We start from the raw sequence: 22,573 nt of genomic DNA, 5'->3' as shown, positions 1-22,573 counted from the left end.
CCGCATGGAGAAAACAGTATTGTAGCTTTCGCGATTTTGAGAGGAGAAAGCAAGAGGTTGCACTTCTGCTGCACGTTTCTTCGAGAGAAACGCTGGCGGGTAATTTGAAGAGCTCGAAATCTCAGCAAAGTGTTGACCCAATGTGTTAGAAATCGTGATGGGGTCTACTAACGTAACATGCGCGACAGTGAGCCCACAGACCGGGGAGAAACTAGGCGCGCCAGATAACCATCGAATCCGACTCCAAACTTCTGAGGAGGGAGTGAACATGTTAAATGAGCTAGTAAAGAAGTCCCAGCTTGCCTTCTTGCTATCGCGGATGATGCAACGACATGGCGCACGGAACTGCTTATAGCAGATACAGTTGGCCAAAGTAGTATGGTGTCTGAAAACACGAAGAGCATGTCGTTGCTCACGTATTGCGTCACGGCATGCCTCGTTCCAACAGGGAACTGGGGGGCGCCGGGGCAATTCGAAGGTGCAAGGTATTGAACGTTCCACAGCTGTAAGAATAACACCTGTAATATGAGTGATCTCATTGTCGACGCTAGGAAAGTGACGGTCATCGAATGTCGCTACACACGAAAAAAGTGTCCAATCGGCTTGGGCAAACTTCCAGCATCTCAGGCGCATATATGGAAGTTGTGGCTACAATAGAAGGACACATGGAAAGTGGTTACTCGAGTGTGTATCAGCAAGGGAGAACCATTCGAAGCGCCGAGCTAGCAGAACCGTACCGACCGAAAGGTCCAAATGAGAGAAATTTGTCATGGAGTCAGACAAAAATGTAGGGTCCCCAGTGTTGAGGCAAACAAGATCCGCTTGGTGGAAGACGTCTATCAATAGTGAGCCACGCCAACAAGGATGTGGAGATTCCCAAAGCGGGTGGTAGGCACTTGAAGTCCCCAACCAGCAAATAGGGGGGTGGAAGCTGACCAAGAAGATGGAGGAGATTCAGCTGGAGCCATTGGTGTGGACTATGGAATGTATACAGTACAAAGAGAGAAGGTGTATCCAGAAAGGGAAAGACGGACAGCAACTGCTTGGAAGGAAGTGTTTAAGGGGATTGGGTGATAATGGAGAGTATCATGGAGAAGAATCATGAGTCCTCCATGCGCTGGAGTACCTTCATTCAACAGAGGGGAGATTAAATCGGACTGACTGAAAATGGGGGAAAACAAAGCGGTTGTGGGGACGCAGCTTTGTTTCCTGAAGACAAAAGATGACCGGCGAGTAGGATCTTAAGAGGTTCATCAATTCATCCCGATTGGCTCGGATATTCCAATGGATAATGGACATAGGGTGGACAGAAAATGGAAGAATGTGACCAAGGTTGCCATCAACTCATCGACTGCTCAGAGCTTGCGACCGACAGCATGGAACGGCATTCAGCCGAAGGCAGAAGATCCAGATCCATAGGTTGTTCAAGAGCAGCTCCTGCCACCAGCGATCGGCCGGTTGATTGGCCACCAGCGATCGGCTATGCGTGGAAATGCGTGGTTGGCCCTCAGACACGCACAGGGAAGAAAAAAGAGAGAGGGAAAAACAAAGAAAGGGAAAGGAAAGAAGAGAGGTCTCAAACACCGCAGCAGAGAAAAGGGTAAAGAGAAGAGGTAAGGAAAAGAGAAGAACAAAGGAAGGATGAAGACTTGCAAGCAGAGAAAACGAAGAGTGTCCATCTCCGGAGGTAGGCACAAAACATACTCCCAGAGGGGGAGAAAGGGAAGGAAAGAGGCGGAGGTGAGGGGGGGGGGGGGGGGAGGACAGGGCGAAGATGGGGGAGGACAGGGCAAAGATGGGGGAGGACAGGGCAAAGATGGGGGATGGGGAAGGATGAGGAAAAGGAAGGTATGCAGCCCGGAAAGGAAGGAGGGCCACATTAGCTTGGGGTCCCGTGCTCACTACGTACGTATCCACAAAAGAGTTGTGGACCCCCTGGGGAGCCATTTTAGGAAGATATCAAAGCAATTCAGAGGCATACTGCCAGATTTGTTACAAGTAGGTTTGATCAACATGAGTATTATGGAAATGCTCTGTGAACTCAAGTGGGAGTTTGAGTTCCTGGAGCGAAGACGACATTCTTTTCCCAAAACCCTATAGAGAAAGTTTAGACAGCTGGTATCTGTGACTGACTGCAAAATGATTGTCCTACAATCAAGGATTGTGAATACAATGGATGAGAAATTACAGATCATGTGGAGGCATGCACACAGATGTTTTGCCTTGCTCCATTTGCGAGCGTAAGACAAAATGGAATGACAAGCAGTGGAACAAGATACCCTGACACACTGTTTACGGTATCTTGTGAAGCATGTGTGTACATGCAAAAGTATGGATGCCTTCTTTTGCAAATGTATCGGCTAACACTGAAATGGTGGCTTCTGCTAAGGTGTAGGACATTTGCATTGTACAGTAGACATGTGAACAGACATCCTTTACTACTATCCACATACTCTGCAAGAAATGCCCCACAAAGTCTATGTGGATGTGGTCCCAAGAACCCTGTGGTAGAAGCAAGGAATGAAACTGCTGATGTGCTGCTGGATGGGATATGCTGCAGACCATGCAACCATCTTCATTATACCATGCCACTATATTGACCAGCATCCATAATATTTGAAATGATAATTAAATCAAGACCCTAAGCTGCCGACAGGCGTTGATATACATCAACGGGGACAGTTGAAAATGTGTGCCCCAACCGGGGCCTTAACTGTTGGAAGATGGTATCATCTTCACATAGTTAAGGCTAACAGCCATTGACCTCCTTCTGTACAGATGCACACACATTGCCCGAACTCTTACGGGACTCGGTAAGATCGTCTACTGGGAGTAATGAGCGGAATGGGCAAGGGCACTACGAATATAGTGTGTGGACATTAAGTTGGGAATGTGGGTCTCACGGGGAGCGAGCAAGGGATAAATCCCTGCAGTCTCACTATCCTCTGTGCCCTCAGTGACTCAGATGGATAGAGTGCCTGCCGTGTAATAAGTAGGAGATCCTGGGTTCGAGTCCTGGTCAGGGCACACATTTTCAACTGCCCCGTTGACGTATATCAACGTCTGTCGGCAGCTTAGGGTGCTGATTTAAATATCATTTCATCTAGAGAGTTGCACAGTCACCGTCAGTATCTGTTCTTTCAGACATGTCTGAAAAATTTATGATTACATTTGGTCCACCTGATGTGCAAACAATTAAGGAATGGCATAGGAAGTTTCCGGCAACAGGAAGTGTTCTGCAACATTCTAGCACTGCACATTACGGAGTTTGAGAAGAGACAGTGGAGGACATCAGACAAACTACAATGTGGTACATTTTTCATTTTCATTTCTACTGTGGTTTTTCTCTCCTGGGTCCTTGAAATCAGGGAGGTTTGAGTGGGACACACAAGAAACAATAAATTGTTACGTCAAATGTCTGGTCAGTCACAAAAACTATCAGTGAATCTATTGGAGGTCTTTGGCATTTACAAAGCAGGAACAGAAAAAGGAGGTAATGACAGTGGCACGTAAAGTGCCCTCCGCCACACGCTGTTGGGTGGCTTGCGGAGTATAAATGTAGATGTAGATGTATAAATGGAGCTTTCAAGTCTTCACTACAGTGTAGCTTTGTTACACTAATAAAGCAGGCTGTATGAGTGATGAATACAACAGCAACTAAACATTAATCGTGCATCACAAGCAAAAAACAGTGAAACAAACCAAAATTTCTAACTGGAGTTTGATGCGTAATTTTTGTTCATATATGACACACAGCTGAAGAATATGGAAAATTAGTAATTTCAATTTCGATGTCAGCATATGCTGACTGTTCCTATGACCTATGACATTTGTCTCAAATAATCACAACAAGGACAAATATGTCAGTAACATATATGCCGTAAAGCGTTAAATCATGCAAGAATACAAATGTTTCATTCCAATGCCTCTTTCTGACAATACACAAATATGATAAGCAAGCAAGTTGTGGAAGATACAGCCACCACCTGAATTAAATCCACAAACTATCTGTAATAGTTTTGCAACGAGATAGGTAGACAATTTAATTTACAATGTAACCACCTGACTAGCAACTCTGAGATTTGTAAAATTTCATGATGGTATATAAGAAGTAGAAGCATTTTCTTGAATGACGGGTTAAGTCAAAAACTTTTGTATGACACAGAAAAGTAAATGTTAAGTATTGTGTACAAACTTCATTTTTTTCCATGGCTCCACAATCTGACATTTATATCCATTTGAGTTTATTGACAAACTTTACTGAGTGACTTATCAAATCCTATAACAAAATGATTACAAGAAGTTATAGAATCCCTCAGTCTACCTTTATTATAAAGCGTAATCTCATAAAGAATTGAGTATGCAATTTTACTTTGCTGCAGGACAATTTTTCTGGCTGGTTCGCTATTGTCGAACATCTTTTTAAGAAAGTATGTGTTACTTCCAAAACTTCAAACCTGACATGCTAAATGCAACAGCCTGAAATTTAAAACAAAATAAAATATTTAATGATTTGACATTTTTACTATTACAGTATTTACCTGACAATATAAACGGCACACTCCATTCAGGTGCTGCGAGTTGTGCTGTTGTGTGTACTTGCTACCTAGATTCCAACTAGACTGAACTATTGTTACTTTCATGCCACTAGTTACAGCAGAGTTTGACTCCCGATACCCACCATGCCCTTGCTGGTCTTTTGTTTTTCAGAGACCACACTGAAATTCAATGAAACTTAAATCATCACATCATTCTCCAGCTCGGGTGGACGTGATGGCTAGCGAGATCTTAATGAATTGAGTGCTGCATCCCAAGCCTTATTTGAGTTGACCCTCTGTTCTGATTTGTGAGGTTTTCACACATCATCACTTTGAAAGAATCCTTAATGATGTCATCCAGGAAACTCGGCATTTCCACCACGGTAATAGTCTCTTCTTATTTAATTTCATGATTATATTCAATGTACTGCTCGGCAACATCTGCTTTGCTTTGTTGTTTAGTCGTGTGTGTCACTGATATTCCTTGACTGCTCTAATAGAAATATGTGGAGACCCTATTATGGTGCAACTGTCACATTTCTGGGACAGTGTAATTAAGGAGTCTATCGAAATAAAGATGTATGAAAAACCTAATAAATCAGGACTCAGGTTTCATTTTAAACAAGGCTTGGGGTCTGGCACTCAGTTTATTAAGATCTCACCAGCAGTACCACCCACCAGATCAGGGAAACACTGACAGAGCATGTGTTTTGAGAAATATCAGTGCAGGCTCTGATAGTAGAGTATCAAAGGGCACAGTGGCCAATATGAGTCAAACTCTACTGTAAAAGGCACGAGACCATGAATGATTTTCAGTCTAGTCGGAGTCCAGGCAACAAGTACACATAAAAGCACAACAAGAAGCACCTGAATAAGCTGACTGGATTGGTTGTTGAAATATTGCGCACAAAATGCGAACAACTTGGTTGAACTCCTGGAAACACACCATTAATCTGACTGGTTCTGCTGGTATTTCATATTGGTGGCTTCCTTTCTATGATTGCTCCATGTGGTAACTGGATTCATAGTGATATGTGGTGGTGGTGGTGGTGGTAAGGTTGTGAATACACAACAGCAAGGACTTTAGTACCCACACAAAAATGTAATGAGACAGGTGGGGAGGAAGACTGTAAAATTACTAAAATGAGAACTGTGAATAAAAACATAAAGAAAGTCCTAAACACACACACACACACACACACACACACACACACACACACACACACACACACACACAAAAAAAAAAATCAGGCTGTCTGATCTAACACCAAATGGTAAAAATGGAAAAAGCTAAGAAAAAAATAAAAGAAGACAGTAGATACCTGTGGCTGGCTGACTGCCAGAATAAAAGAGGCCAAGCCAGCAAATCTGTAACACACTAAAATCTCCAGCGTAATAGCTTAGGCCAGTGTCCAGACATATCAAAAAATTTTAAAAGCACACTCACCTTGTCATTAGATAAAATAGAAGACAGATCCCCAGGTCCTTGTGCCGGGGTAAAAAGCCACATGTTAGGGGATAGTGCTCAAAGATGAGCACAACTTGCCAGAGCAGCCGGTATTAGGATCGCCACAGCTTATTGTCTGTCACTGCCTGCCACTCCTCCTCAGAACAATATGGAGCTGCAACCCACCAGTGAAATGACAGCCTGTGGCAGAATGGTGAATTCTGATACATTATGTTCCATGCAGACCTCCTTGGCATCTTTGTCAGCCTGTTCATTTCCATGAATTCCCACATGCTCTGGTACACATCAGAATGACACCTTCTCCCACTGCTGTATGAGCTGGGCCAATTTCTCTGCTGGGTACATGTGTTGCAACGATTTTAGAGCACTAAATGAATCAGAGTAGATGAGAAACTGTTTTCCCTGAAGACATTTCGACTGTTCCAGTGCCATCAGGATCAAATGAAGCTCTGTAGAAAATACAGTGTAGGTGTGGGGAAGGCAAATCCCGAATACATGTTCAGGGAATACAACTGAATAATCAAGGGAGTCCCCTCACTGTAAGTCCTCTGTGTACCTTACTGTACAACCATGATGCCTATCTAAAATTATAAACAGAGATTAAAATGTAAAAGTGGGAGTGCACTCTTTCTGAAAATTCATTAAGTCTACAATAGTTCCAGGCCAAGGTGGAAATCTGCTCCAACCTTGGTGTAAAACATTAAAACCAGCCACATCCATCACTGAAGGGCAATCTTTCATGTGAATCCCATAGCACCTAGCTGCTAAGTGTCAAGTATGGAACAGCATTTCTTGGTGGCCAAGCAGTAGTATGGTATGCAGGTGTGTATGTAGTAGACAGTATTTTACAGGCTTGTGGCACCATGAGGAGTCATTGCCAGATGTGAAGCGACGGCTCATCAGTCTCAACACAGAGGCTCAGCAGGGAGCTGGTTTGAAAGGCCTCAGTAGCCAGCCTAAATCCTTCATGATTCATCATGACCAACATCTTTAAACAAGATGGTCCTGCAGACCCATACACCGTGCACCCATAATTGAGGGCTCTGTACAACTGGAAGAGGCAAATTCTGGCTGATCCCCAAGAATTGTGGCTAAGACATTTTAAAATGCTTAGTGCTTTCAGGGAGTGTCTTTTCAGGTCCCTAAGGTGTGGCAACCACATAAGTTTCCAGCCAAATGTGAGGCCCAGAAACCTCACCGTGTCTTTAAAATTAAGGACAGCGTCCCTCATCAACAACTGAAGAAAGCGTAAAACCAAACTAGAACAGTTAAAAAGGATGCACACAAACTTTTCAGTTGAGAATTTAACACCTTTCTTCTCGGCCCATTCATCCAGTCATCGAAGAGTCAGTTGCAACTGACAAGTTGTTGTTGCAAGGCTTGAAAAGAAACAAAAGACAAGAGAAATCGTAAACAAAAACAGAACACTGCAAAGGATATTTAAAAACAGATGTGATACTATTAATAGTTACTGCTAAGACAGTCACCCTCAAACATTACCTTGAGGGACACTGTTCTCCTGCTCAAAGCTGTCACAGAGGATGACACTAGCTCATGTCTCAAATAGTGTGATGAGAGGAAGGACCACATAAATATAAGGAGACATCCTCAGAAACCACATTCATGAAGCAGCCCACAAATAATACGCTGCCAAGTAGTACCACGGGCCTTCTTGATGTCAAAAAAATACACCCAGAAGGTGAATGAGGCAACTCAATGGTTCCATCACACACACTTCTTAGTCCGTAGTGCCCACAGAAGTGTCATTATATCCGTCTGATAAAACTAGTGTTGAGTGGTCTGACAGCTTTCATGTTTTCTGCTTTTTATTCTGTGCTTAATTTTTGGGGATAAAGGTGGGGGTGTAACTATTGAACAAATCCTAGAGGACTTGTCTTTGACTGTTGTTCACATAAGTGCGGTTTGCTGTTCACTATTCGTAAGTAGTGGTTTCATTAGCTTCTTGGAGCAGGTAATTTGTTTCATACATACTGCACTTCTAAAAGCGCACTTGCAGGTACACTTTTCCTTTTTTCAATATTTGAATAGTCTGTGTCAGTAAAGTAACTTTTTGTGGCAACTTTTTCACTTTGTTTGCAAGTAATATTGGACACAATGTACTGAACTCACTATGGCATTTCCTGAATCTTTTTCTCCTCCTCCAACTAAACAAGAAAATCCCAGTTTCAGATAGCACAGTTTCCATAACACTTGAGGGGGGAGCTGAACATGCAGCAGAAAGCTCATGCACAGCTTTTTCACAATTTCAACAAGTTGTCTGACCAGCAATGTGCATCAGAAATGCTGACATTTTAAGCACCTTACTGGCTTTGATATGTATGGCCAGACTCTCAAATGAACAAACCCTGTTTTGATATAGTCAAGAACAACAGACATATTAAAAATCAAAATAAATGCAGCTGGCTTTTGCAATAAGTCATTGATATGGTGGGGAGGTGGTGTGAAACACATCACATTACTTTAAAACATGCCTTTGAAAACAAAGGCACAAGAGCTTTCCCTATAACAATAGACCCATATGGGTCCTGAATCAATCTTGGTTACACTGTTGTGGCACAGCCACCTAACTGATGAGTTTTGCCTTTGTCTGCTCCCCCTCCCCCTTTTTTTTTCTAGCCAAGATTGTAACAATGTGGAAGCAGAGAGGGGGCTGGTTGATTTGCTTCAGCAGACTTCACATTTCATTACTTTTGTGAAGAGACCCTCATCAGACTAGACAGAGAACATTAACATAGGATAGTCTGATGGCTTTTGATACACAGTTTATCTGTTTGGTGTTTTTCTTCCTATGTCAGTGCTGGCAGTAAGACATTTCAGTACACTGCTTTTTGGATATTTTGCTGCTCTCTGTTATATGAGATGACATTTTATTTATTTATTTGTCCAAGGATCATTCACAATGACACAGGATCTGTCAAGGTAATACAATACCAATCAATGGGCCAAAATATAACACACAGCATACATAACATGCTTTAAGAGGATAAGATAGGAGGAGTACAGAGATAGGACAGGTGGTATAGTTTATCAGAAACTATTAGGTTTCAAACATGAATGTCTTTATGGAGCAGAGAGTTTAATTTCAAACAGAAAGAGGGATATTGAAGAAATTAAAGAGAAAGGCAGAAAGATTGTTAGGAAAATATTACGCCCAAAAATTACTGATGGAGAAACTTATAGGTTGAGAAGTAGTAAGGAAATAGAAGAATACACGGACATACATGGTGACATGAGAAAATGAAGACTTAAAGTTTATGGGCACATTAAAAGAATGGTCCCCACTAGGTTGATAAAACAAATAGAAGAATTCTACAAAAACAGAAGTAAGGCCAAAACTGAGTCAATTAAATGGATCAGTGTGATTAAGGGGGATCTTAAAGTAGCCAGTATAACTGAGGCAGATGTTACAGATAGAAAAACTTTCAGGCAAAAGATATTCGCTTGAAAAGTTGGTCAGAGGGAAATTAGAAAATGATAAAAGAAGGAGACTTCATTGTGTAAGGATGAAAGAAATTTGGACACAAAGGAAGGCCAACCATCAAAAGTGACATTGATGGATTGTGCCTCGCATGGTCCTATTGGGCCATTCATGAATAATAGTAGTAGTAGTAGTAGTAGTAGTAGTAGTAGTAGTAGTAGTAATAATAGTAATAATAATAATAATGTTTCTTACATCAGTCATCTCTTCATCAGATAATTCTTATGTCAGTTCACAAAATATTGAGACAAACTTAAGAGAATTGTCCTTTTCAACAATAATTGAGTATTTCCCTAACTTTTTTTCACTAAATAAGCCTTTCAATATGTGTGACTGCTAACTTCTCCATAAGCAACTCCACATTCCAAATTCATGTCAATAACTTTAGGCTTATAGTTACACATGCTATAACTTTTTTTAAATAGAAGAGTGACACCACATCAAATGCCACTTTTTCTCTTTTAATTACAGTATGTATACACCCCTTTACAATTGATCATTAACATCAGGAAGGAGGAATGTCAAACTCTTAGGTGCCTGGGAATAGTTTCAACCGCCCATCCAACACACTGCAGGATTTTTGGTAGAGAGAGACTTAGTTGCACCTTCCCGGGACAAGCTTGACAACTGATTTGTAACACTGGTCCCAGAGGTTACTTACAGAAGAGTTTTGCTGTCCATCCTATTGACACACAGCATGTCTTGAAGGGGGGAGGGGGTCCACCATCTATGCTATCTAGGTAACTAGGCCAAGATCACCATTTTCTGTAATGCACAATGTTTGATCATTACGCTGTATGATCTGTAAGGTGGTCGCCGAAGCACACTGGAGTTTATGGTTATAGAAATACTGCCTGAGGTCTCTAGCCTCTAGATCAGAAACCCCCACAGGACCATCAAACAGTACTCTGCCAAGAAAAGCCTGCTTGCAATATGACTTGTGGGTTACTGAATGCTACAGATATGGCAAGTATTATCTTCATTAGAGACTCAGCACAGGGCCAACTAGATAAGGATGGTAGTGAAAACTGACCATGCGATCTTAATTAGACCATCATGGCGTTTACCTGAACTGATTTAGAAAAATCATGAAAATTCAAAATCATTGAGAACGGAAGGAAATTTCAGCCATGTTCATTCAGAATATGAGTCCACGGCCTCAACCACAGCTACACCTGGCTTGATAACAGGTGGAGAATTGTAACAAAATCATTGTACATGGTTTTACTGCATGACCTTTCTAACGTATAAGGTTACAAATCAGAAACACACTTTCAGACAAACTTACAAATGGAATGTAAGCGAACTTTCACTATGATACACATAATCTGGCACCATGCTTATCACACATACAACCAAAATGTTGACAAATCCCAAAATTGATAACATGCAACAATCAGAATACTTTCTGAACTGTATAACTGCACACTTATTTATCTGTAACTATCAATGACACAACAATGTATTAACAGCATTTAAATATAAACTCACATAAATAAGATAGCGGATGACCATCACCAATCTTTATGCTTCACAACTGGAATGGAACACAGTGGTGGTATAAACTGTCTCCATAATCATGAAGACCACCAAACTAAATCTGAAATGTGAAAGACGTGTGGAATTTAACACTTCTGCACTGAGGGAAATACTGCAACAATTCCAATAAAAAATTTACAAATTACGATTACCCAAATATTTGCTCTCTCTCTCTCTCTCTCTCTCTCTCTCTCTCTCTCTCTCTCTACAGGGCCATTCCATATCAAATCACAAACTGAAAAACACTTATATCACATTTCTCCAATCTGCTGAGAACCTAGTTTTGGTCTTAAAATATTCCTAGGGTTATAAGCATTCTAATAAAATCAAAATATTAATGGGTTTTCTGTGAATGGATACACAAATAAATCAGAAACCAAATAACTTTTTACTGTGATGGAAAAACAAGTCATTCTAAGTAAGTTCAGTCATATCTGACACCCACTGCCTCAGATGCAGAGGTCTCAAATTAGCATATTTAAATATCAATTATTCTAGACAGACAAATTAATTTTAAGTGTGAAAAATTTATTTCATTTTATTAACTAACTGATTTTTGAAAGAATGTAATGTATCACATTTATCCGTGCAGCTAACCACCAGCTCACAGCAATAAAGCATTCTGTGTGATTGCAGTAGCATTATTGAAACTTGTAAATAAATGAAAACATTGCAACATCACTGTCATCTGTTGCTGAACATAACTGACAAGCAACAATCAGTCCATTTGACCTCAGTTGCTCCTTGTCTTTCTGTGAGATAAGTCATATTTGTTTGTGGTGCAGCCATTTATCATTCTGTTTATAACATAGTGCATTTTTAATCAAAGTAGTGCTCATCAGAGGGTAGAATGTCAGATCTCTTAATCGGTCAGTTAGGTTAGAAAATTTAAAAAGGGAAATGGATAGGTTAAAATTAGATATAGTGGGAATTAGTGAAGTTCGGTGGTAGGATGAATAAGACTTCTGGTCAGGTGACTACAGGGTTATAAATACAAAATCAAATAGGAGTAATGCAGCAGTTGGTTCGATAATGAATACAAAAATAGGAACACGGATAAGCTACTGTGAACAGCATAGTGAATGCATTATTGTGGCCAAGATAGACACAAAGCCCACACCTACCACAGTAGTACAAGTTTATATGCCAACTAGCTCTGCAGATGATGAAGAGATTGAAGAAATGTATGATGTGATAAAAGAAATAATTCAGATAGTTAAGGGAGGCGAAAATTTAATAGTCATGGGGAACTGAAATTCAACAGTAGGAAAAGGAAGACAAAGAAAAGTAGTAGGTCAATACGGACTGGGGGTAAGGAATGAAAGAGGAAGCTGGCTGGTAGAATTCTACACAAAGCATAACCTAGTCATAGCTAACACTATATGTGGAAGAGGCCTGGAGACACTGGAAGGTTTCAGACAGATTATATAATGGTAAGACAGAGATTTAGGAATCAGATTTTAAATTGTAAAACATTTCCAGGGGCAGATGTGGACTCTGACCACAATTTACTGGTAATGAACTGCAAATTAAAACTGAAGAAACTGCAAAAAGGTGGGAATTTAAGGAAATGGGGCCTGGATAAACTAAAAGAATCTGAGGCTGTACAGAGTTTCATAGAAAGCACTGGGGAATGATTGACAGGAACAGGAAAAAGAAATGCAGTAGAAGAAGAATGGGTAGCTTTGACAGATGAAATAGTGAAGGCAGCAGAGGATCAAGTAGGTAAAAAGGTGAGGGCTCGTAGAAATCCTTAGTTAACAAGAGATATTGAATTTAATTGATGAAAGGAGAAAATATATAAATGCAGTAAATGAAGCCGGTGAAAAGGAATACAAACGTCTCAAAAATGAGACCGACAGGAAGTTCAAAATGGCTAAGCAGGCATGGCTAGAGCACAAATACAAGGATGTGGAGGCATATATCATTAGGGATAAGATACATACTGCCTACAGGAAAATTAAAGACATCATCCTTGGAGAAAAGAGAACCACTTGCATGAATATCAAGAGCTCAAATGGAAAACCAGTCCTATGCAAAGAAGGAAAATCAGAAAGGTGGAAGGAGTATATAAAGGGTCTGCACAAGTGATGTACTTGATGGCAATATTATGGAAACTGAAGAAGACATAGATGAAGATGCAAGTCAAAATAAGGTGCTGGGAGTAGACACCAGAACTCCTCACAGCCTTAGGAAAGCCAGCCATGACAAAACTCTACCATCTGGTGAGCAAGATGTATGAGACAGGTGAAATACCCTCAGACTTCAAGAAGAATTTCCAAAGAAAGCAGGTTTTGACAAGTGTGAAAGTTACTGAACTATCAGTTTAATATGTCATGGCTGAAAAATACTAACCCGAATTCAGTACCGACAAATGGAAAAACTGGTAGGAGCCAACCTCGGGGAAGATCAGTTTGGATTCCGTAGAAATGTTGGAACACGTGAGGCATTACTGACCCTACGACTTATCTCAGAAGATGGATTAAGGAAAGGCAAACCTACGTTCCCAGCATTTGTAGACTTAGAGAAAGCTTTTGACAATGTTGACTGGGATACTCTCCTTCCAATTCTGAAGGTGGTAGGGGTAAAATACCGGGAGTGAAAGGCTATTTACAATTTGTACAGAAACCAGATGGCAATTATAAGAGTCAAGGGACATCAAAGGGGAGCTTTGGTTGAGAAGGGTGTGAGACAGGGTTTTAGCCTATCCCCGATCCGATGTTATTTAATCTGTATCTTGATCAACCAGTAAACAAAACATTGTAATTCTGTAAGAGACAGCAAAGGACCTGAAAGAGCAGCTGAATGGAATGGACAGTGTCTTGAAAGGAAGATATAAGATGAACATCAACCAGAGTAAAATGAGGATAATGGAATGTAGTCAAATTAAATCAGGTGATGCTGTGAGAATTACATTAGGAAATGAGACCTTTATAGTAGACGTGTTTTGCTATTTGGGGAGCTAAATAAATAACTGATGATGGTTGAAGTAGAGAGGATATAAAATGTAGACTGGCTATGGCAAGGAAAGTGTTTCCGAAGAAAAGAAATTTGTTAACATTGAGTGTAGATTTAAGTGCCAGGAAGTCATTTCTGAAAGGATTTGTATGGAGTGTAGCCATGTATGAAAGTGAAACATGGATGATAAATAGTTTAGACAAGAAGATAATAGAAGGTTTCGAAATGTGGAGCTACAGAAGGATTCTGAAGACTAGATGGGTAGGTCATGTGACTAATGACGAGGTACTGAACAAAATTGGGGAGAAGAGGAATTTATGGTGCAGCTTGACTAGAAGAAGGGATTGATAGGTAGGACACATTCTGAGGCATCAAAGGATCACCAATTTAGTACTGGAGGGAAACATGCAGGGTAAAAATCATAGAGGGAGACCAAGAGATGAAAACAGTAAGCAGATTCAGAAGGATGTGGGTTGCAGTAGTTACTCAGTGATAAAGAAGCTTGCACAGGTTAGAACAGCATGGAGAGTTGCAAAGAACCAGTCTCTGGACTGAAGATATAAGAACACAGTGTTCATTTACTTACAATGGAAAATATGAATTCATGTAGTGTCAGACAATTACTGACACCATATCATTTGATGACCTACACCTCAGCAAAAATTCTTCAAAAATTTTTAGAACTAAGTGAAGACTAAGAAGATTTGGTCATGTTATGGTCCAATACAAATTTCCCAGATGACCAAGAAAGAACTATAAGTGGACATCACAGATATTATTACTTAAATGGTTTTTGAAAGCCATCAAAGAACATGTTGTTATTCTTTCAAAATACATGGGCAGAAAGTTAAAAAATCTTTGAGGTCTGTAAGTTTGGCTTTGTCTAAATCATTAAGTGAGAGGAGAATTTATGTCAAACAAAGAAAAAGCTTTGTACAGCATGTGAACAAAAAACTGAAATCAGCGATGGAAATGAAAGTGCTGCCAGTGACCCGGAGGTGACAGTACATGAGTCAGTGCTAAAAAGTGAAAGTAATAAGAACGAATACACAAATTAAGTTGATTTTGGGTGCTCTCCCTTAAAACTCCAAATCACAGCAATGTCTCATATGGCAAACAGATGCCAGAAAAAGGGAAGCATACTTTGGAAGAAAATGTGTACCAGACACTGGATTGCAGCATTGAAATTTTTGACTGTAGGGTGGATAAAATGGATGATGAAATTGTTAAGAAAGACTTTGATGCCATGATATTGTTAATGAAAGAAAAAGGAGCTGGTGTAAGGAAATCTGAAATAATTCAAGTTTTAACTATAGCTCCTGCCTCTTGGTCAAAAGAAAAAAATTTCAAAATTCAATGTTAGTGTGTATACAGCTCAACAGGCATGGACACGAAAAATAGAGATGGGTATTTTATCAATTGGTAAGCCAAACTGAGGTAAAATGATGATTGATAAAGCTGTGAAGTTTGTCACTGATTACCGAAATGATTAATACACATAAATGTTACCAGGAGCAAAGGACAAAGGACAAAGTTAACATTCAGAAGAATCTGCCTGTGCAAAAAAGGTCCTTTGCAACCTTAAGGAATGATATCATTGTTTTAAATGGGTAAACCCAAACATTAACACTGGTTTTCTAAATTTTGTTCACAAAGACAAAGTGGTGTATTTTAGCAGGCACTCATTCAGCATGTGTCTGTACTATCCACCAAAGTGTAAAACTGCTTTTGGATGCAGAACGAATTCAATAAAGATATAAACAATTTTTAAAATTTCTTGCATGTGACTCGGAAAACTACAACTGCAAGCTTAATCACTGCGATAGTTGTCACAGTGGTGACAAATATTTAGACTTTTTGAAAGAAATATTATCTTCCAAAGATGCTGATGATGAAATTGAGTACAGCCAGTCGATTAGCACACACCATTGGACTGAACTAGTAAAGCAATCTGCAACTGTTGAGGAATACACTGATTTGTTGTGATTTGTTGGTAACCAAATTACAGGCACTTAAACCACACTCCTTTATACCTAACTGTCAGGCAAGTCCCTGACAAATTTGGAAGAAAATCTAACCTCTGAAAACGCAATTCTGTTAATGGTCTTTGTTGAAAACTACAGTTTTGCAATTCAGAACAAAATATAAGTTAGCACTGGACAAGAAGCAGCTGTTCAATCCATCCTGTTTGTGTTTATGTGATAAATAAGGAAAATAAATTGATAATACCAAACGATTGCTTTGTAAGTGATGATATGGATTACGATGTAGTATATGTAAATGCTGTTCCGAAGGAAATGGTTAAGTGGTTGGCTGAACACTACCCACAAGTCAAGACACTGCATTATTTCACTGATTGATGTGCTGCTCAATATAAATATACAAAAAGCTTTAAAAACTTGTGTCAATATTGCCACTGAACATACCTTTTTTGCTGCTAGCCATGGTAAATCTGTGTGATAGGCTGGGACGAACTGTAAAATGTGTATTGAGAAAAGCTAGTCTTCAACTAGACGCTGATGTACAGATAACAACTGAATTTTTTTTTCATTTCTTAGAGAAAATCAATGTAGATTTCCTTTGGAAGAAACTTGAGAAGAGATTTTTGACAACCTGCAAAATTAATGCTACCAGGAATTTTCACAATTACAAAAAATTTTCCTGTTGTCCATTACAAATAAGAAAAGTAACTTGTTCTGAAAGGTCTTCCTTGATTTTCTGATTCAATGAAAATGCCCCGCAATGGACACGTACCCGTCCTCAACAAAACTCTTTTGTGGCAACTGTGTATGATGACAGGTGGTACTTTGCCTTCATCAAGAATGTATGTGATGGAGGAGGAGATGCTGAACCACTTTTTCTCCATTCATCTGGACCATCAATGTCATTCATTTGGCCTGAATAGGAAGACTATTATTTTGTGCCTTTGGAAAACGTTTTATGTACATTGGGTGTACCGGAATCAAGCACACTTAGAAGGAATGGATTACTTTCATGAAAATGATATGATGTTAATAGAATCTAATTTCTCACAATGGATTCAAAACAAAGACACTATTGAAACTATCAATTGAGAACTCCAAGGATCTTCACTGCTGAACATGTATGTTTTAAATCTAAACATTTGTCTGTGTAGAATAATTGTCATTTAAATATGCTCATTTGATACCCCTAAATAAAGTTAACATTAGTATTGAAAAATATTTCAACTAAAACTACAACTTTTGGCTCTGTGCTATTATCATTTTAACAAAACGTGAGATGTACCAAACATGATGTGCTTTAAAATACCTACTGAACAATGTTACAAATATTTTAAGACATAAATTAAAATTCTATGTTTGTCACAACCCACGCCTGTTTTTGTTTTTAATCACATCATATTTGAGCTTCAATAAAAAAACTGGCCTGATAACAGCTCCACCTAAAAGTATTTTGAATATTTAAGAAATCATTGTTTGGGCCATAACAATTTGATTTTCAATGTCACCATAAATCAAGCCGAGTTACTAAATATTTTTTCCCCCCACAAAGTTACATTCTTTTTCTGATATCTGGAAAAATATGATAGTGATTTTTTTTGAAAATCTGAGTTTTTTCCCTAAAGTAATGCAATCCAAATAAAAAGCTTCAGACACAGAGTAAGCTTTCTGAATGCTTAACCACATTTTCCTTAAAAAAGTATATGAAACATGGAAAAAATTTTACACTGGTTAATACCTGTAAAAAAAAATTAAAAAAAAATCTAAGGCAGTCGCTGTCAGGCCTGGATGAAGTTAGTAGGAATGGCCCATTTTTCATTATAGTTAAGAGGTTTTTGATTTCAAATGTGTGTGTCCATTCACAACAATATCATTAATATTTTTATATTATTAGAAAGCCTACAACCTTGGGAATCATTTAAAATCAAAACTAGATTCCCAGTAGATTGGAGAAATGTGATATAAGTGTTTTTCAACATGCCTATAATTTTTTCTAGAAAGTTTAAAGTGACCTACATTAATATTTTTTTGTAGTTTTCTTTATAGCCTTACTGCTCAAATAAATGCATTTTTGTTAATTATATGCCTCTCTTAACTTCTGAAAAAAAATCCAAAACAAAAGCTTCATATATACCTGGGTTATGAGTATTTCTGTAGATAAGTACCACTTTACATGGATATGCCTGCAGATCCCAATATCTGGACATCACTATATTGAAAATTCAATAAAGAATAAAGTTTTAGGCCAAAATGAATTTCCAGAACTTCTTATGTTACAAGTATAAGCAAATATACAAAGTTTCATAAAAATTAGAGAAGTCAGGTGCGTGACCTGAGTGATTGGATGTGGAATTACCCTACATCCATATTTGAAATTGAGCACTATCTCAAATTGGGCTGCAATGGTCTAGTGGTTGAAGAACTTGACCCCAGCCTTGGGGAACCCGGGTTCAAACATGGGTAGGGGCAGCGATTTCTGCTCTTCTTTTCCCTCCAGAATGGCCCCAGGACCACTCTGTCTACTGTCAAATTGAGTAATGGGGAACTTTCCAGAGGGTAAAATGCGGTTCAGGCAAGAGACTAGCCACCCATCCCCTCCTAATGCTGTGGTGGATAGAAGGGCTGAACTGTACCTGCACTCTGAACTATAATCTGATCATGGACTTGCATCACATGCTAGCTCAGATGCAACAATGATGGAGGCTGGGTTGTAGCAGCTTTGATGAACGAATAATCTCAGCCTTTCCAATAATGATTTGGGGAAATCATAAAAAATATACACTAAGATGACACGATGTGAATTTTTGTACTGGTTTTTCCTGAGTATTATCCACTGGACCAACTCACTCAGTTTATTTTCTAATTTTTATGCTTCTTTTAATATTACATACTTCTGACACCAATTCTTTTACACATTTCCAACAGCTCAGTAATAGTGCACAAATGCAATGCAGTATTACTCATTTCATAGACTTCAATGATGTACTATGACAGCTCAAGCTCTCTTTAATTTAGGATGATACATTTTCTTCCATGTCTCACTTCTTGTTTTGATTACACATAAGTTTCTAAACTATGAGCTTGTCATTTTTCACTTTTAAAAGAGAGCTAAACGGCAGTATTCTTTCCCTATGTTCTTTCTGTAGTTGGAGTGCTGGAACTCGCCTGATTCACCTTAACTACTGGGGCTTTCTCAAGAATTTCATAAACCAATTTATGGTGGTGATGTAGCAGTTGGATTATTTTGTTTCAGGTATAGTTCTGTATAAATAATTAGGATGAAAGGAATGGAAAGTAAACAGGATGGGAAAGAGGTAGGGAGAAAATAATCAATTCCAGCTGCAGAGGACATTGCAGCAGTGTAATGGTGAGAGATGAAAATTTTTTGCCAAAGTGGGACTCGAAATCAGATGCTCTGCTTCTCTCTGCAACAACCACTGCCTATTAACCCCTACCCACAGATTTATGATTACTGTAGTATTGGTTATGCATCCACACTTAAACTTTTCATCAAACAGCTGTTGCACCCACAGAATTCTAGATATCTGTTGTATCGGACATATCCAACAGATGAGCCACCACTGACATTGATAAGTGTAGTTCCCTTTCCGACAGAATGGTTACTTACTATATCAGAATATCACAAACGTATGGTGATGCTTAGTTTGTCACATCGAACTATTCACCTTACCATCTTTTAGCAAAGAGTTATGTATGATCTATGTGGAACACAGAATTCCAGTACTTATCATTGCAGGAAAAACACCAGCATCAGTGCTATTAATCAATTTTAAACAGATAAATATAGCAAAAGGGGCTACTTGTATCAAAGACAAATTCAAGTTGTTATTTATTAAATATAAGAAAGTACACTGTTTGTAATACTGCATCAAAACTCTTGGCCTGATTTATGTGTCAATCTTATTTCTCTGTCAATTCTGTCCACATTTACTTGGATCTCAGTTGCACAGCACAAGTGGGCCAAATGAAATATTTGTTTCCAAAATCCAAACTATGAGAATTTTAGTCTAACTATAGAATGAATTAACTCCTCTATTTTCATTTCTTTGTCCCTATTTCGCCTTATTTTTTGTGGTTTCTGTACTGTACTTCTAGGAAACTTCACTTTTTCTGAAACTGCACTTTATAAGCCTTCGTTACAAGGTAGGTTATATTTCTGCTCCATTTACTGTTATTCTGGTACTGTCATTCTACAAGTAGTGAACTAGCTATACTACCTATTACACCACCAGAGTGAATAAAATGGATGCAAATATAAAGCATTACAAAGAGTAGTAAGCCATAAAGCATCACAAAAGATGGTTCCAAACTGGTAAGGTTTACTGATTACAAACATACTAGTTAGTTACTTTCATGTTCTACAGATAATTATTTGAATGATTATTTTATCAAAATGAAGTGGGTCAAGTCAGTTTACATGATATCAAAATGTATAATAAAGGTCATTTTTCTCTCTACTGTTGTAGTTCTTAAATTGTGATGGATTGTTTATGACAAACTTCATTAGTGAAAATATGTAGAAGTGATGGAGCAGTTAAAATGCCTATCTCCTTGAAGAGGTACAAACACAATATTTTGCGTGACCACCACACATTACTCTTACTGCTTGCTTTTGTGCAATCGATACTTTCTTTGTAAGTGATGAGTTGCCCCAGAAAATTTTCCCATGTGACACTGAGTGGAAATTAGCAAAATGTGTCAGGAGGCTGATATATCTGTTTCCAAGATTAGCAATTAGTTGAAGAGCAAAAGTAGTTGAACTTAATTGTTTGAGAAGCTTAGTAATATGCTTGGTCCAGTTCAAGTTTCCATCAATGCGTACACCCAAAAATTTGGGGCATTCTATCCTACTTACTGGTTCCTGTTCATGTGCTACATCAGTTATTGGTATGACTATTTTTTATACAGAACTGAATGTAGTGTTTTTTTTATTTGTTTAAGGGAGATAGGGAGAGTCCATTTTTAGAGAATCACTTAATAATTCATTGGAAAATATCATTTTCTAATTCTTCTGTTCTCTCAAGTGGGATTTACAACAACACTAGTATCACCTTCAAAAAGTACCAATTTTGCTTGTTGAATGTTAAGTGGAAGGTCATTCACATATACGAGGAATATGAGTGGACCCAAAACGGTACCCTGTGAGACTCCCTTCGTGATTTTTATCCCAGTCACTAAAATTTTCAAGCTTTCTGACACTGTCTGAATTATTCACCACAACCTTTCACTTTCTGTTTGTCAAGCACGATTCAGACCAGCTGTGTGAAAAGCCACTAATTCCATGAAACTTGAGTGTCATTCTCAGTCAAGCAATCTTTCTGGAAACCAAACTGTGATATGCTAAGTTAGTTGTTTCAGTTTAAGTGTGCAACTACTATTGAGTACATTACTTTTACACATATTTTGTGAAAAAAACACCCGCAAAGAAATTGCACAATAATTGTTTAAGGCTGCCTTGTCACCTTTCTTATGAAGTGGTTTAATAATTGCACATTGCAACCTGTCTGGAAAAATACCCTAGGCCAAAGATCAACTGCCTATATCACTCATGACATTGCTTATTAAGTTGGAACAACTTTTCAGAATTGTGTCAGAAAATCCATCAACTCCTCCACAAGTTTTTGTTTTTTAGAATTTTTAGAATTATATTAAGTTCAGTGAAGGATGTTGGTGCTACTTCTAGTTGCTTAAAGTTTTGTGGAATGACATTTTTAATACATTCTCTTGCTTCTTCAATTGAACCATTTAATCCTCAATTTATTGCTACATTTAGAAGGTGATTGTTGAAAATACTTGCAGCTTGTGAATTATCAGTCAAAACACTGTCATTTAGTTTAATTGTTATAGAATCTCATACACTGACTGACTATCCTGTCTCCCAGTTGACAATGTCCTGTATAGTTTTAATCTTACTATCTGCATTATTTGTTTCTTTCATGACATGCATGCTTCTGGATATTTTAATGGCTTTCCTTAAAATACTACAGTATTTTTGTAGTATGCAAGTAATGTCAGATCTTGACTTACTCATACTGAGTATAAAAAGCTTTCATATGGGACACTGTTGTTCTTAACCTACACATGTGATCATCCAATGATGTTCAAGGAAAGTTATAAAACTGGAATGCTTGCTGGTATTGTTAACATAATTTTCCATTGATATGATACAAATTTGACCATTATTAGGATGTAGTTAAATGCACTACATTATTAATCCACTAGTTACAATAATAAAGGGGCAAAATTAGTGATGTTTGTTGTTGATAAAAATGTGGGGAGTTTTTACTGATTGATATCGGTTGCACATGTTTAAACTTTGTTTAAACTGTGCTTTATTTGAACAGTTTAAACAGAGTTTGAAAGACTTTTTGATAGGCAACTCCTTATATTCTGCAGATTCATATCTTAACAGCAACTGTTGGACTAGCTGAAGTAAAAATGTCTGTTAGATTTCAGTTTCACTTGGTCACAACAGAAAAGATTACGTATTTTGTGTGTGATACATATATGAAATGAGCATAACTAAGTTTCATTCTGACAGTGTATAAATTCCATAAATATCAGCAGT

General features: G+C 38.4%; 1 protein-coding gene across 5 annotated transcripts in view; it reads right to left on the bottom strand.

Moving 5' to 3' along the window:
- LOC126299091 (Bardet-Biedl syndrome 2 protein homolog) overlaps nucleotides 1-22,573 on the bottom strand; it is a 159,376-nt gene that overhangs the window by 123,895 nt on the left and 12,908 nt on the right. For 2 of the 5 annotated variants that reach the window (XM_049990763.1, XM_049990766.1), the window contains exon 2: nucleotides 10,997-11,105. The exons of 2 other annotated variants lie outside the window; for them this stretch is intronic. The gene's annotated coding sequence lies outside the window, so the exon portion shown is untranslated. Of the gene's footprint in view, nucleotides 1-5,985; nucleotides 6,047-10,996; nucleotides 11,106-22,573 lie in introns of those variants that run through there. One more of the 5 variants, XM_049990765.1, reaches the window with a different exon arrangement.

This window comes from Schistocerca gregaria, chromosome X (genome assembly GCF_023897955.1).
Source record: "Schistocerca gregaria isolate iqSchGreg1 chromosome X, iqSchGreg1.2, whole genome shotgun sequence".
Classification (NCBI taxonomy): Eukaryota; Metazoa; Arthropoda; class Insecta; order Orthoptera; family Acrididae; genus Schistocerca; species Schistocerca gregaria.
Note: the sequence above shows the minus strand (reverse complement) of the source record. Positions and strands in the feature narration are given on the sequence as shown.